At 40.6% G+C, this 17,196-nt stretch overlaps 1 protein-coding gene across 4 annotated transcripts in view; it reads left to right on the top strand.

The window, feature by feature from the left end:
* Positions 1-17,196, top strand: part of ESRRB (estrogen related receptor beta) — a 158,625-nt gene that overhangs the window by 66,890 nt on the left and 74,539 nt on the right. Inside the window, exon 2 of one of the 4 annotated variants that reach the window (XM_082233543.1) lies at positions 688-750. The exons of 2 other annotated variants lie outside the window; for them this stretch is intronic. The gene's annotated coding sequence lies outside the window, so the exon portion shown is untranslated. Of the gene's footprint in view, positions 1-669; positions 751-17,196 lie in introns of those variants that run through there. One more of the 4 variants, XM_082233540.1, reaches the window with a different exon arrangement.

Below are 17,196 nucleotides of genomic sequence, written 5' to 3'. Positions count from 1 at the left end.
ATGACTTGACCCTGTGTTAGCCAAACAGGAATGGTGTGCACTGTTTAACCTGTGCCAACTCTGCATTTTTGTCTGGGCATATCTGCTGCTCATAGATTTCTGCTCTTAGTGTTCCCTGTGCTCCGAGCTCTCTCCAGAAAAAATTACGTTTTTTTCCCTGTGTGAAAGAAGAATGCGCTAACATATACTAGTTTGCTGAGCTGCTTGGTGCTCATGAGCGTCGCCGACAGCATTGCCCTTAATTATCCGGTTGTACTTTGCACGGGCAAACTGCGAAGAGCAGGTGGCACAATGTGGTCGCACAACTTGTGATAGCTTTGTGACTGATTTTGTCCCTTCCTTTGCTCTATTGTCTTCCCTGCGTCTACCGTGTTGAGTTCACTTTCTCACTCCCCAGGGAGAAATCTCCATGTTTAGATTTTTGGGGGATCACCTCCCCTAAACGTCCAAGTTCCCTGCTAATTTTATCAATCTGCAAATAATATTCCTGCCTCCGGAGTGTCGTGCAAACAGCAGACACAGAGTCCATTCAGAAATTCACAAACTTTGAGTGTGTTCATGTCCAGGAGGTGTTTGCTTTCTCATGCAAATTTTGTCATGCTAGAGGTTCTTTTCTGTCCCTTTTGTGTGCAGTATTTAAGTTGCAGTAACATGCCATGACCAAGCTGTTTTTGTTTTGTTTTTTAGTGTGAAAGGGAATGGATTGAGAATAGAGAGAGGCGGCGTATCTTGTCCGATTCTGCATTGCCGGTGAGGCGTTGATTTCTAGGGTATCTCCCTAATTATTGCATCCTGTTTATGGGGTGGCTGGGAGGAAAGGGAAACACCACAGGCAGGCTCCCAAAATTTGGACATATCCTTGTGCCCACATGTTCCTCTCTTGTTCAACTAAAACTATTTTCATATGCCTTGTATGCATCAAATAACAGTTGGGTAGTGTTCAAGACCTCCAGCTGGGAGCATCTTCTGTGGTGACGAAGGAGATGGTCTTTTATCCGTCTTCTGGGTTGACAGTATATGCTTTAACTGAGCTGTTCTAGCTGACTACCACCCTATGTATACATATAAAACCCGAATTCCCATCAGTGGACATTAATTTTGGGGGGAATTTCTTTTTCTTTTGTAATTCAAGTTTTACTCTTGCACTCTTACCCTTTAAAACACCTTTCTGTTGAAACGGAACACTCATTGTTTATGGTACTCGAGCGCATATTGTTTTGCTTAGCCAAGCATAGGGTAAAAAGTATGTTTTTAAAAAATGTTTGGTTTGGTATTATATAGGAGAACTACTGTTTGAAATACTGTTGCTTCTTTCCTGTAAAAATACAGGGGGAGGTAAAGGACATAAATATAATTTTATCGGTAAAATAGATTTTATAATATTCTTTAAGTGTGCCCCAGAGACCAAGGACATATCCTTTTATTGCTATACATGTCACTTTATAGGTCTCTTCAGCCAATGGCTTTGCAAGATGGTCTTTATGCAAATAATTTTTTACTCATTTTGAAATGTAAGCGAATGCCAGTTACCTATAATTGTTGATTATTTATCTGCGTAGATGGCTGTTAAGAATCTGGATATTCATTTCAGGAGAGAACAGGTCTTCACATTTTCTAGGACAGTCATTAGATTAGTAGCGGGGGTTATTCCTGAGATACTCTGCAGATTTCCCACCTCTTAAAAACAAACAAAAAAGTGAAAACACGCTCTGATACAAAATGGCATCTGAGTTACAGGGTCTTTGCTTTCGATTGCTATAAACACATTATGCATTTAATATGTGGAAATTACTTCAAATTAACATCAAATGTTGATGATAAATAGCTGAGGCACATCTCCATTCAAAATCCTGTTTATAGGCTACCACCACCCATATTATCCTTTTCCAAGTACTTCTGTCCTTTTGCCACCACTCTCCACTTACCACTTCATTCAACATCTCAAGTGTTTCTATTTTTATGCCACTTACTTTTTTAGTAACTCAGGGAGGATGGGTGGTGGTGGGGAGAATTGCAGGGGCATTTTGTGCTGCAGCAGCAGATCTGGTGAAACCTAAAACCTTAATGCCCATTGCCTGCCACACTTTAGCAGTCAGCTTGGCATACAAGTCTTGCTTTGTCAAAAAGAGGTATCTGCAAGGAAGGGGCCTTTGTGTTGCTACCTGGTTTGTTATGTGGTGACATCGGAGTCAGGGTAGTCTGCAATGCAGTCTAACCTGGGACCAGAGGCAGGGGGAGAAGGTGTTGCTTGTCACAACCTTCCTTCCAGGCACAAAGATAACCCTAGGCTGGGCTTCTTCAGCTGATGTCCCAATACCCTTTAGAAAGGCTTGCCTTGACTTCTCTCTAGTAGTAGATCCTGCATTAACAGGTTGTAGCAATGCACCCTTTTGAGAAAGGTAGCAATTGGTGCATTCAGGTGTTACTTTAAATAAAGGGTAATGGATGACATAGCTATAGAATAAATGTTCATGTGGCTGTACCTTTCTTCTCATGCAGGCATTGCATAGGTGATAGAAAGGAATCTGTTTTCAGTTGCACTCGTAAGCCTGAGTAATGTGTGCATATATGCAAAGGCTTATCTGTGCTACGTTTACACACATATAGTACATGTGAGAATCAATATATATGTAAATCAGTGTGAACTACGCACAGTATAGGTGCATATTTAGTACACAGAAGTATGCATATGCTATATGTATATCCTTCTACATACAGCATGAATGTACTTTTAAATCTGTACCTGCAGTCTACATTTATCACCATCTGTATCTCTAAGCATATCAGTCTGTAGCAATAGAATAAACTTAATCTTATCTCCCTTAAAAGGTAGTTCTGTGTCGATGCTTGTGAAACGTCAAAGATTATTGTATAAAGATAACAGAAATGCACAGTAATGTAAAATGTAAATACGGTGCTCATATGGCTTATTGGAAGATATAGTTTGATGTGGAGCAAACAGAGCAGGAGAGCAAGCAGCATGTTTCAGAAGCAGGCAATCGCTTTTTTTGCCTTGTTAAAATTTAAGAAAAATACCTGGATGTACAAAGCATTAACAAATCACTGCCTTAGTCTGGCAACACTCAAGCAAGTTGATTCTATGGATTTATCATTCTCTAGTTTCATGTATGTTTCATGCAGGCTCTTCAAGAACTTTGTGGAAGGGGTATTTTGGGGTATTGTACATTCAGTGTTTATTACAATATGAGAAATTCAGGACTGTATGCCTCTCCCCTAGAAGCCATCACAAAAGATTGCTCTTGAAAACACTTAATTCATCAAACAACGTTACTCTTTTTTTAACTTATAAAACATCAACTATTCTTTTAAAATAACAGATAGTTTCCTTTTTCGCAGTTCTAGTTCTCAGACTAATATTGCAGAAAGCATCTGCAAAAAAAGATATCCATGGCTGCTCCCCTTTCTTACTGATCTGAGAGTTCCTCATCTTCTGAAAATACTTTTCTGTCTTTAAAGAACCAGTGCAGTTGAGCCTTAATACTGCATTTGTTCACAAAATATGTTTGATCCATATATATATCTGAGGAATAAATATGAGAAATACAGATACCCAAGCAATCTTGCATTGATTCACTTTTCTTTTCAACTCGCATGTAGGAATTTAAGGGAAATAGAGTAAACACTATTTAATTGTTGATTGAAGAATGAGAGAATCAGACTGTTTTTCCCCCTCTGTCAGAGTGAAGCTTCTTTGCCTCAGTCTGTGCAAAATTGTATAGATTCAATTCCCTTGTTGGCCCAAGTGTTAAAAATTAATTCATGAATAATAAAAACCAATCAGTCTTGTTGAGTTTAAGAGGGATTAGAAGAGAGGTTTTTGTATAGAAGCAGTTATATATCTTGGTGCCGATGTTGTTGGACTATTAGACATTGTATAGGGTCTTGCTGGTCTATCTGATAACAGTGCCTGATTTGCAAAATACAGTTGTTATCCTGATGACTAACGAGCCTAATATTGGGTGGATTAACAGAGGTCACACAGCTAGTGTCTGTTACAAGTTCTGAGTCCCTTCAGAGATAATTCACTTCATTCGAAAGCATTTGGAAGGTAAAGCGATGGTTACAAAGCACATTTGAATGAGAGCAGTTCTTGCTACTGTTGCTCATTAGTTGGATAGAGCTTTTCAAAGGGATTTAGATTATTACTTTCCATTGAAAGCCAGATGGAGATTTGGATGTTCGTTTGCCAACACTGTTTTCAGTTCCATACGCTATGCACATTTATTCACATCGGTTCCTGCCCTGGTGAGGTTGTGGTTCAGTACATAAATACTAAAGGTAATTTTAAGTCAGGCTATCCCAGCCTTTGGAATACTTTTTATTTCCTCCTGTGTGATGGGTGCTTTGTATAACAGAGGCGCCTTGGCTGCTATTTATTCATTTATTGCTGTTACTGAGCCCGTCTGACCATCTCAGTTTTTAGGAGAGGATTCTTCTCCTCATGACTGCAAGGCAGAGATGGGAACCCTGTGGACCCTGAGAAGTTTCCATAATTCCCATAATCCCAAATCAGCATGGCCAACATGTTGAGAGTTGTACTTTCACAATGTCTTGAGGGCCACAAGTTCCCTACCCCTGCTCCAGATCACATACCCCTGTGATGTGTCCCTTATCAGGTTCCTTATCTGCTGTTGACAAACCATCACTGTTTATTCTATTAATTTGCTTGCAGCCAGGCTTACGATGTCAGGTGACCAAAAGCCAAGCTTTCCCACAAGTTTCATCTCTATCCCCACACCTCTGTTCAGAGAGCACATGGATTCAAAACTGTAAAACCATCTCCTGGGTTGGGTGTTTTGTTTAGCTGAAGTATCAGCTAGATCCACCACTAAGATATCTCAGTGGTAGAACATCTGCTTTGCATCTGGAAGGTCCCAGGTTCAGTCCCTGGATAGGGTTTCTCAAAACTTGGAGAGCCTGTTCCAGTCAGCGTTGATGCTAATGGGCAAGATGGACCAATAGTCTGGTTAAGTATAAAGCAGTTTCTTATGATGTGGTAGTGTTGTTCATTGTGCCGTTTTGCCTACTTTGCTCAGCTTGGGGAAAATGTGATGAACCTGCTGTTTTGAGGTTACAGCAGATTGGAATCAAAACACGAACACTTTAAATTTTTGCGCAAACACAGAATAGAAACTTCAAAAAGCTCTGACGTGTTAGATCCATGAAATATTCACACTGACTTTCAGTGCAACGGATTTTTTAGAAGATATAATATTGATATTTGGGATTACTTTTATTCTTACTGATTATAGTCAGGGCTGTTCATTAAAGAAATCATAGTCAATTCTATGAGTTTTAATTAATTGCTTAGCTGATTTTGCATAAATTTACAAACAAATAAAGCTGTTTTTTTCTTAAAAGTGGAATCCGATTTAGTGGTTTTTTGGTTATGGACAAAATCTGATTCAACAGGCACCTCCATTAATGGAAAAGAAGGAGAGGTGACTTTTTGTGGATTTCCCATTTCTCCGGCACACCCTGATTTGTATGTTCTCCCCAAACGCTTTCAACCTGAGAGGGCTTCAAGTTGGACAGGGAAATCTCCTCCCTCCTCTTTTGTTGATGGAGGCATCTACTGGAGCAAAGGCCCTTCCAGCTGGATTCCAGTCTTTGTTTCTTTGATTTTGCATAGTTGTATCACAACATCCACCATTTTCGAAGAGGCCCTACATCTCTGTGTAAGTGTGAGAGATATACGTAAATAAAACCAGGACCTCTTCTAACGTGGAACTGGCCACCCTTTATTTATTTTTTTTGTAAAAAAGCACATTAAAAATAATTAGGCATTTTAAGAAATCCTCCTGATTATTTAGAAACACTGCTTTAATCAAACAAAAGCAATTTTATCCATTAATTTGATTCTTTAATGAAATGTTGATTATAATACGGTTTTTGCATAATATGTCCTACTGTAACCGAACCAAAATAGGTGTGACACGAGTCATATACACATTTCCCCCTCTTTATCCCTGCCTCCACTTCAGTTCCGTTCTTGTTCTCCTGTGGTAATTTAAAATTATAAACTGCTTAGAGCCGAGGCCAGTCCTCTTGTATTCTGTAAAGCATCATGCCAACTGATGTGCTACATTATTATTATTACAATCCACAGGCAAAAGTTGCACATTTACCGAGGGTTAAGAGCAGAGTTTGCGCTCAGCTGTTATTCGGACAAGTATTCCTAGTGATCAGGCTGTGAAGACGACTGAGGCATATGGGGAGCTCTGTTTTACCTGTCACTACCCAGTCAAGAGCAGTCTGTCAACATCAGATTATGTTATATAGATTGGGAAGGAAAATGAAAACAGAATGATGACGCTGGGTATGGCACTGCAAGAAAAATCTGTTTTGCTTTTAAGACCAAGGGGCACTAAAAGTTAGAACACCTTTTAATCTGGTACATGTGTTGCAACTTCTGTTCATGTAGACAGGAAGCCATTCCGGTCAACTTTTTTCATTCAGTTTACCTGGTAATGCAAAGGGATGGGGGAGTTAACATGATAGTATTGCACATTTTTATTCAGAACTAAGGCTCACTTTCATGGGTGGTGCTGTGGGTTAAACCACAGAGCCTAGGACTTGCCGATCAGAAGGTCGGCGGTTCGAATCCCCGTGACGGGGTGAGCTCCCGTTGCTTGGTCCCAGCTCCTGCCCACCTAGCAGTTCGAACGCATGTCAAAGTGCAAGTAGATAAATAGGTACCACTCCCGCAGGAAGGTAAACGCCGTTTCCGTGCGCTGCTCTGGTTCACCAGAAGCGGCTTAGTCATGCTGGCCACATGACCTGGAAGCTGTACGCCAGCTCCCTCGGCCAATAAAGCGAGATGAGTGCCGCAACCCCAGAGTCGGTCATGACTGGACCTAATGGTCAGGGGTCCCTTTAACTAAGGCTCACTGTGTCCATTGGTGTTACTTATAGGTGTACATAGGTAGTCACCTATGTATCTTAGGATTGCGGCCATAACACTTTCCTGGGAGTACGTACCATTGAGCACAGTTGTACTTACTTCTGAGTATACATTCATAGGATTGTGCTGCATGGTACTTGTTAATATAGTGTAATTAATGGAAGCATTTTGTGTCCCAGAGCAATGCAAGCCTTTAAAAAAACCCCACCTTGGTCATTGCAAATGTAATGTAAGCTTGGGTTCCATGAAGCCTTAATGGAAAAATGTGGAACTGGCTATCCAGGAAGATGTGTCTACTTATCTGTTTAGCGTGAAGCAGACATGCTGTTTTACAGAGGAGGTGTGACAAAGTCTTTGACTAGCTCAGTTTAGCATCATTGCAATCCTCCTCCAAATAGCTCTGCAGGCTTTTTGGGTCCATGTGCTGTGGCAGCCACAGAATGTGAATGCGGAAGAACTCGACAGCCCCCTACAGGACTCGGTTGACACTTTAGCAGCACATGGTTTTCGGCAGAGCAAAGAGGCATGGTCGCTGTTGCATTGCACTGGAGGGTCAGCCATGGTATTCTTTTTACAGATGTAATCCTGAGAGGTAATGAAATTACATTGTGGTTTGAAAGGCAAAATACAAATTCCTCTGCCATACTTTGATGATTGTTTAATCCCTTTCTCAGGCACAATTTTTGCAGTGCTTGAGATGAGCATACAGATCAGATTCTCTAACGGGCTTCTCTTTGCTATCTCAGGATTCTGTCCTGAAGGATGTTTTCTAATTGGTGCAATCTCATTTTGTCCAGTTAGGGCAGACACGGCTATATAGCCATCAATACTAGTTGCTGCTCTGTATAGGCAGCTGTATTGCAGAATAAACAGAGTACATTCCAGTAGTCTATCTAGACTCCTTTTCATAGGATCAATGATTAGCCTCCCTCATTCCTTTTCCAGCCATAAAATTTATCTTGCAATTAAATTAACCCCGTTCTACAAATATTTCTACCTTTTTCTATCATATTTGGTGTTTTTGCATTTTCTTTTCTATATATTTTTTTTAAAATGCCTCTACCACTATTGCTTTAAGCTCATCATTTAATCCATATAATATAACAGTTCAGCCTTAATCTTGCCTTATGGGCCAGGTATATCACTTCATAGCTTTTGGTGCTTCAGTTTCAGTTTGCAACACAGTGCTATAATCCCACATGGAGAAATCTTCATCTTCACTGAATGAAAAGATTCCCTTGGCAGGCAACTTCAGTGCAATCCTATATGTGTTTACTCAGAAGTAAATCCCACATTACTCAGTGGAGTTTACTCCCAAGTATGTGTTTATAGGACTGCAACTTCTTTTCCCCTCTTTCTTTTTGGCAGACATGTGCCTACTGCAATGTCGTAACTGTTTTTTCCTCTATTCTAAACACTCAATTTCTGTGTTTTATCCTTTATGTTTCAGATTCTGCCTTCTATGTCTATTGCTGTTTCCAAAACCACAATTTATTATTTAATGTGTGTTGCTTTCACATTATGTTTTTATAATGCTAGACAAATATGACTTTATTTCTTTTATTCTGCCTAGGTCCTTTTGTCTAGTTTTCACTCTGTTTGTATAGGAAATGAAGAAATGTTCAATGCTGCCCATTGATGTACTGAATGTTAACTATTTTATAGTGGAAGTCATTTTCTGCCTCCAATAAATTTGTGGCCCTGGGATTAAAAAAGGGCAAGATCCACCCCAAATTAGTAACTTTTAAGTCCCATTGATTTTAGCGGGAGACTTTATGCTGCAATCCTATGCATATTACTCAGAAGTAAGTTCATATTACTCAGAAGTAAATTCAATGGGGCATTTTCCCAGGCAAGTTTGTGCAGAATTGCAGCCTATATCTCTTCAATTAAAATCAGCGAGATTTTAAACGCTTAACTTTCCTTCAATCATGCCATTCTTGGTTTCTCTACATTATTCATTGTGCAGAGCTCTGATTTTACAAATGTATGGCTGGGTCTAATCATTCACAAGTGAGGATGGACTTCATAAAGTGGGTAGATAAATATCAGAAAGCGATTTGGGCAGTTGTTTGAATTGGACTGAAAAACACATTTATGTATACGAATGACCACAGCTACGATATCCTTACATTTGCAAATTGTCAAATTTGTGGTCTGCACCAATTTTTAAATAGCTTTCAATTTCTAAACCTCATTAGAGAGCTCAGCAGGGTTTCATTTTTTTACATTAAGTTCTTCTTTATCTTACCTGTATGTAAGTAGTTTTGAAACAAGTTATTGGATCATTCAGTTATTTGCATACTATTGCTGTGAATTGGCACATAATATTTCATTTTAAAATTTATTTTCATTGCAAGTTTCATTTTCTTTGGAATTTTTTTCCCCTTTTAAAACAGGCAGGAAAACATGTCAATTTTCTGCTATATGTACATGGCCATGCCTCTCATTCAACTTCATTATAAGGGTTATAATAGGGTGCTTGAATTTCTTGCTTTTTACAATGGGAAATAAACTGTGATTAAAAAGAAGAGCTTCAGAAGTTCAAGACTGAATTTCAGATGCTTTTGAGCACAGAAGTTAGCTGATTGCCACAAAACAAATGGACCAAACTGCTTTATATAGGGGTTGGGAGAGATCAGATAAACTTGGGGAAAGGGATGGGGAAGAAATTTGATTCAGTTAGCATTTAAAAGCAAGCCCACCTAATTTTCACTTTCTGAAAGAATGCACGAACTGGGACACAACCATCCTTCAAAATTTGCACTGCTTCAAATTTCACCATGCGATCCTTCAGACAGAGAAGGGGCAAAATAAAATCTGTGAACCAGGGCAAAGTGTGCTTTAAAATGCATATGATAGTGAAAACAACACACAACATTGCACTACATTAGGGGGAATGGTTTTGAAAAAAAATGTGTATATTTGGCAAAATTTCATACAGAAATGTGTGTCTTAGGATAACTCCACACTAAAATGCTGATGAATTTTCATTCGTACCTTTTTTCTGCATAGGATATTGACGCTTGATATTACTAACTGTAAGAACGAAAACTTTCTAACCCTCGTGATTACCAGACCCAGCACAAGCATTTAGCATCCTGGTACATTTTCTGGGCTCCATGATGGCTCCCAGCTAGGGTTGGGGAAAGAAATTTGATACATGTAGCATTTGAAGGTGAACCGACTTAATTTACACTTTTCAAAACAAACACAGACAAAAACAAAAGCATTCCTTTGAAATTCGCATGTCTCTGAATTTTGCAGAGCAGTTCTCCAGCCAAATAATATGTACAAAAATACATATACTAGGGTAAAGTGTCCTTCAGATATTCATTTTAGTGCATTATATCAGGCAAACTTGTTTTGCAAAAATGTGTATGTTAAGCACACAAAATATGTGTTAGGAGAAATCTGCACGAAAATGCTGGTGATTTTCATGAAAACCTGAAGAAAAAGGGGGGGAGCAAACATGTGGAACCATGGGGAATTGAAAATCTGTTGCATACACTTTAATCCAGAGTCTTGGAGTATCTTGTCAGCCTCATGCTGTTAACATACAGCTCTACCTCTCCTTTACATCTGCAGGTGTGTTGTTGTGTATGTGCTTGGTTCAGTAATGGACTGGATGAGAGACTTAGGGACTTATCAGAAGCTCAATTAGATAAGAGTGAGGAGCTGTTAGTGAGCAGTTTCCTAGACTGGACAGATGGTAGGTGGCCTGCTTTTGATGGGGGCACACTTCCTCTGGAGGAGCAGCTATGTAGCTTGGGATCTGGATCCAAGACACTCACTTGAGGGTCAGGTGGTCTTGGTGGTGTGGTGTGCCTCCAATAGGCTTCAGCTGCTTGCCTAGCTACATCCCTTTCTTGACAGGGGTAGGCTAACTTGTCTACGCTCTGGTAACCGTTAGGTTAGATTACTGCAATGCATTCTATGTGGGGCGGTCTTGGAAGGTGATTCGGAAACTGCAGCTGGCGTAGAATTCAGCAGCCAGGTTGCTCACCGGGGTAAAACAGTCTGAGCACGTAACACCAATCCTGGTCTTGACAACACTGTCTATCAGTTAGTTTCCAGGTCCAATTCAAAGTGCTGGTTTTGACCTATAAAGACTTGTGTGGCTCAGGGCCCCAATACTTTAAAGACCACCTCTGTCCATATGAGCCAACCCAGACCCTGCGATTGTCATCTGAGGCCCTTCTTGGTGTGACTCTTCATGGGAGGTTCAGAGAGTGGCAACATGAAACCAGGCTTTTTCAGCGATGGCTCTGTGGTGCTATCCTTGCGTAGCTTTAGGCACCAGGCAAAGACATTTCTTTTTCATTGGACCTTTGGCTCTTATTTATCTGTGGAGTGGGTGGGATGTTTTAAACCTGCCTTTTAAAAACAGGACAGTCTTTTAGATTTTTCTTTGTTTTTATTTTATGCTGGTTTTAATGGTTGTTGTTGCTGCTGCTGCTGCTGTTTTTCACCCTAAAGGGTTGACTGAAGGGCTCACAAATGGGTAAAATCAAATCAATTTAAATGCAACAGATTTTCTTGGGTGGTTATTCTGAGGGGGGGGGGAAACAACCCCTTATTATTATCATCTCAAATTCCCAGAGCTGGAAGTGACTACATGGCCTCCCTTTCCACAACCTTGTTTAGCTTCTAGGCAAACAAGGACAAGAGAGATGGGGAGGGCAGGTGGCATAATTCGGTGGCCAGCAATTGCCCCGGAACCACTAGTTGCACACTCCTTATGCCAACAGCAAGAAGCACAAGATAATCACTTTTGCAAAACCCTGCCAGGTGCATTTATTGACTCAAATCACCAGCTGCTTCCTTCTGAGTTAAGGTTTCATGCTTCCAGTGCATGAAACGATTCCTTTAGCTCTTTGGGAGTAATTTGGAGTGTTTGGGAGGAAGCTCCAGAGTAGTAACCAGGGAGTAGTTTGCACTGGTAAAATGCACAGAGGACAAAAATGCCAAATGAGGTGTGAGAGGAGATGAAGTGTGAACTCGCTGAAGTTGCAAAGATGATTATTATTGGGATTTTAAAACGCACACACACACATCTGAGATGAGTAAAGGGCTCAGAAGCAGAATTACACACCAGACACAGAACAAGAACTGGAAGCTGGCAGCAAAGAAGAAACCCCTAGCAGAGGGCAAGTTCACTCAAAGGCTAAGACGAGGTCATTGTGACCCTAAACTGGGAAGGAGGGATGGCTGACACCTCAGAAGATGGGGGGAGGTGTCAATACTACCTGGACAAAATGAAAAATTGGGCCAACACTGACCAATTATTTATGCAAGAATTAAAGTAAAATGCACAGATGTTGGGTGTGGGAGGCCTGGCTTGGTAGTAGAATATATGAATAGGGTCTTGGGACTGTAGTCAAGCACAAGTGAAACATTATTCTGAGCCAACCAAACCTCATCGGGAGGACTGTGCCCTGTCTCTTCTGCTACAGCATTTTAAGAAGCATTACCAAATTTCAGCAAGTTCAGAGAAGGGCAGTGAAGACAGTCAGAGCTACAGAAAGCAGGACCTGTGAGGACAGGCTGATGGAACGGGTTATGGAGAAGAGAAGAAGGCGGGTGACACAATAGCTCCCCTCAAATGCCTGAAAGGTGGCCACAAAGCAAAGGGCACAGACTTCTTGTCTACCACCCAAAAGGACAAGAATAGATCTAAAGGGCTTACCCTACTGGGGGATAGATTTCAGTTGACTATTATTAGGGGAAGAACAGATTGTTAATGAAATAAATTACCTTGTGCAGTGATGGGAACTTGTGGACCTCCAGATGTTGACAGACTCCAACTCCCATCAGCCCAGCCATTTTGACCAGTGGTTTGGGATGATGGAATTTGTAGTCAGAAACATCTGGAGGGTCATAGGACATAGGCAGCTATACTATACCAGGTCAGACCATTTGGTCCACCTAGCTCAGTATTGTCTGGAAGTTGTTCTCCAGAGTTTTTGGTAGGAGTCTCTTCCAGCTCTTCCAGCGCCACTAAATGGAGTCTGGTATGAAAATGACTATGAAAGATGATGTCGAGAGATGTAGGCTACCTGCCCCCTTGGTTTTGAGTTGCTGCCTTTGCAGCAGAAACTCTAGTCAAGTTCCCCGGCGACTAATCCTAGGCATCATATGAACCAGATGCAAAGAAATAACATTTGCATAGAACTGAAGGCTTTCAAATGCTTTGCATTAGAAGTTGGAGGCTACAAGGGGAGGCAGACGTTGGTGCCTGTGATGGATGGAAGCTGATAATCACTCCTGTCAAGGGTCTGAAGGAGAATGGGAATTAAAAGGCATTGTGCATTCTTCACTTAACCAAGAAACCATTAATTGCTTAATTGTGCATTCCTCAATTAAGCGGTATGCCATGCTCATTCTTGTGGCATGTGAAGAAGGATGGTGGTGGACTGAGGAACATGTATAATGGTTGAAAGCCCAATCCTTGTTTTGCCTTTTTTTTTGAAGCCTGTCAATTGCTTCATACCACAGGATGCATTTTACAAACTGTATATAAAGTTGTTCCAAGGAGAACTAGGCTTCCAGTTTACAATTTCCAAAACAGAAGCAGATGGCAATAGTTTGGGTTGTGGGGTAGGCAGATTAAAGGGATAGGTGTTGCTTTAAACTGAACAAGGATCTGGTATGTGTTGGGAAAATAGGAAGGTAACACCAAATACCTGAGATACTGCCTCCTTCCCTACAGACCCTCTTGGGTGCTAAGATTGGTGGAGAAGGGGGCAGTCTTGGTAGTTTCTCTGCCCTCAGAAGTTTGGGTGGTATTGGCCTAGGAAAGGGCCATTTCTGTGACAACCTCTCCACCTTCATTATATAGCTTCTGGAGAATGCTGAATGTGTATATCTTTACCCTAGCTTTTGACACTTGAAGTGTCTATTTTTAGGTCTCACCTATCGTGAGTTGTTTTAAACTGTTCTTGATACTGTGTTTTAACGTTGTAACTCGCCCTGAGAGTTTCAGATGAAAGGCGGGTAAATAACAGTAATTATAATAAAGAAATCAGATTGGCTATATAACAATATGACTTCATGCGCACTGTGTGCTCCCTGATTGGCTGAGCTCAATAATAATATAATAATAAATTTTTATTTATACACAGCCCTCCCCGGCCAGAGCCTGGCTCAGGGCAGCTAACACCAGTAAAATTACAATTAAAACATAACAGGGGAAAAAACAAATTTATTAAAATATGGGTTAAAATGCAATTTAAAATGCAGCCTCAATTTAATAGTAGCCCATAAATCAAAACCATAAGGGGAGGGAAACATAAGGGTAAGACTGAGTCCAAACCAAAGGCCAGGCAGAACAGCTCTGTCTTGCAGGCCGTGCAGAAAGATGCCAAATCCTGCAGGGCCCTAGTCTCTTGTGACAGAGATTTCCACCAAGTCGGGGCCAGTACTGAAAAGGCCCTGGCCCTAGTTGAGACCAATCTAACCACCTTGTGACTTGCAACCTCCAAAATGTTGTCATTTGTGGACCTTAAGGTCCTCTGCAGGGCATACCAGGAGAGGCGGTCCCATAAATGGTTCACAAGTGAACATTCAGTGGTGCATGATTGTAGTCTTTATTTTAGAATATAAATGGGAGGTTCCAAGTTTGAATGCTTCTCCCCCCCCAAAAAAAGTATATTGTTTGTGGAAAGCCAATGCACCATAGGGAAGGGATCTGGCCTAGCCTGCCCTAGCCTTCTCTCTCCCTGACATGAAGTCATTTTTTGATGTGGAGGAGCATATATTTGTAGGGTTCCCCCATCTGTATTATGAAATGGTGCACTTCTGAGACAACCGAACCATGTGTTATTTCCTGTATGTTTGAATCGGATATACTGTAAAGTACTTTGGCTGCGGTACTTTCTGTAACAACTTCCACCTGAATAAGATTGTAGGTATAAGAGCAGAAGGGCAGGGGGTTTTCTACAAATCAGAGGATTGTTTCCTAACTTATGTCATCTAGGGAAGGTTTAAAAGAGTTGTGGAAAGAACTTTGCACATTTTCAGACATATGAGTATATATGGGTGCAATAGAATATGGAAGGTCAATACTTTGATTGTGGAAGCTGGCAAACTTTGAGGGTTCTGCCTGCACAGATACTCTGAGGTCCTTTCGGTTTTGTGAATACAGTACTTGCAGTTGCTTGATTATTCAGCAAGCAAGGACAGAACATTGTTTCCGGCAGCACAGTTAATATCCTTGCATGACCAAAAGGGCAAGTTGGATTCCAGGAGGCACCAAATAGCAGCACTCAGTAAAATTAATAACAATGAAAACACATTATATAATTCATCAATCTTTTGTTTCTAGCATGGGAGTGGTGTGGTGTGAAGTTATTCAGTATTCAGTTTATATAAGGGCTGGCACTTTCATTAGACGCCCCTTCCCTCTCACCTCTCTTCTTAAGGTGTGTTATTGATGAAATTTTCTGAAAATCTTGATGTTGAGCTTGTCTGTATAGATTTCCCCCCTCTAATTGCCCTCTCATTCCTTAAACTCAATGAGGATCAAGTTTTTGCCCGCAGTTCTACCAAAAATATGAACCATTCTTGCATTATTCTTTTTTCCCTTTCAACCAAAAAGGCATGGGTAGCTCAGATTCAGTGGGCATTCAGTGTAAGAGGCAGGTCTATGTAAGCAAAACTTAATTGCGTCAGAACTGTCAAATGTCAAAGGCATCCTTCTTGCCTCTGTTAGATGGAGCTCACCTCTATAATAGTAGAAGCAGGAGGAAGTTTGGAAAATGAAATGATTTAAAAAGAGAGGAGTCCATAATACTCCTTCCCACACGCATACATGAACAAGCTATTAGAAGTTTCTGTGGTGTCAGTATAAGCCAGGTCTGACTTTAAATATTACATATGGGAACTAACTAATCATTGTTAAATAGCTTGTGGTGGTTTGTTTTTTTAATGTGTGAATTTAGTGTTTATGAATTTAGTGCTCATGAATGTGAGGTTCTGACACCTTGAGCTAGTGGCAGGCGCACATCAAGTGAGCTGATTCTCTCAAAATATTGGCTGCCAATTTTATTCTCAACCTATAGGAGCTTCTGTTTTGGCATTTTGTAAACTTTGGCTATCCAAATTTCAGGGCTGCCTGGGTTCATTTTGTGTATGTTGCAGATCAGGGTTTACCAAACAAACTTGGGTCTCCAGCTGTTTTTGGGCTACAACTCCCATCATCCTTAGCTAGCAGGACCAGTGGTCAGGGATGATGGGAACTGTAACCCAGAAACAGCTGGAGACTCAAGTTTGGGAAACCTTGTTGTTGAGTGTGGAATGTCACAATATGTAAACAGCTGGGCTTCTGATTATCCGAATATCTCATGTTTTCTGAAAAATCTGGAGGGGGGAATGAGATGGGACTTCCCCCCCATACATATCTCAGTCTTTCCCCTATGTTTCTGCCCAGTGCTTCCCCCCCAAAAAAAATATGTTTAGGGGTAGTATCATTTTGACTCAAGAAAATCACCATTTTATAGTTCAAATCGGGAGAAATAAATACATACAAGATTACAAGATACAAAGATTCACAAAATGTTTAGGGGTATGCATACCCCTGCGTACCCCCAGAAAAAAGCATTGTTTCTGCCAGTGCACCGTTATCCTAATTCTTAGCATACTCTTTGCAGTGGATTCCTTAATTCCTCCACCAGACTCCTATTATTTATACTTATACTTATGTGATTATTTTGATTGACCTTTTAGCCTGCTCCATCCCAAAGGCATAATAAAATGTCAAATTAAATATCAAGTGGGATACACACAGATATATGATTTGCTGTCAAAAGCAAGCCTAAGAATAGGCTGCCCTTATAACCTTTCTGAAATAACCAATCAGAACACCAAACCAGAGACTTGAAACTATACTGAATTGTGTAGGTGCATGTTTAATGTATTGCCATTAGATATTTATATTAGCGCGCGCGCACACCCCCACCCACACCCACACCCCCACACACCCCCACACACACCAGTAATCCCTATGACTATGGGCTCACCAATTCTTTATACTGCTAGAAAAAGACAGAAGAAATATGTTCTGCCCCAAAGATGAGATATAAAAGAAACATCAACCAAATGGGCACAGAAAGCAGAAATATGGGCTAGAAACTTTACTTTGTGGTTCATTCTCTAATTTTGAAAATGTAATTTCTAGTGTTTTACTTTGATCAGCTAAAATAATGAATACTTTTGGACATAATTTTAATAAAAATAAAGTACCTTTCTGCCCTTTTCCCCCTTGATGAAGC

The sequence above is a fragment of the Podarcis vaucheri genome (genome assembly GCF_965113315.1).
Source record: "Podarcis vaucheri genome assembly, chromosome: 1".
Taxonomy (NCBI): domain Eukaryota; kingdom Metazoa; phylum Chordata; class Lepidosauria; order Squamata; family Lacertidae; genus Podarcis; species Podarcis vaucheri.
This window is presented reverse-complemented; position numbering and strand designations above follow the sequence as displayed.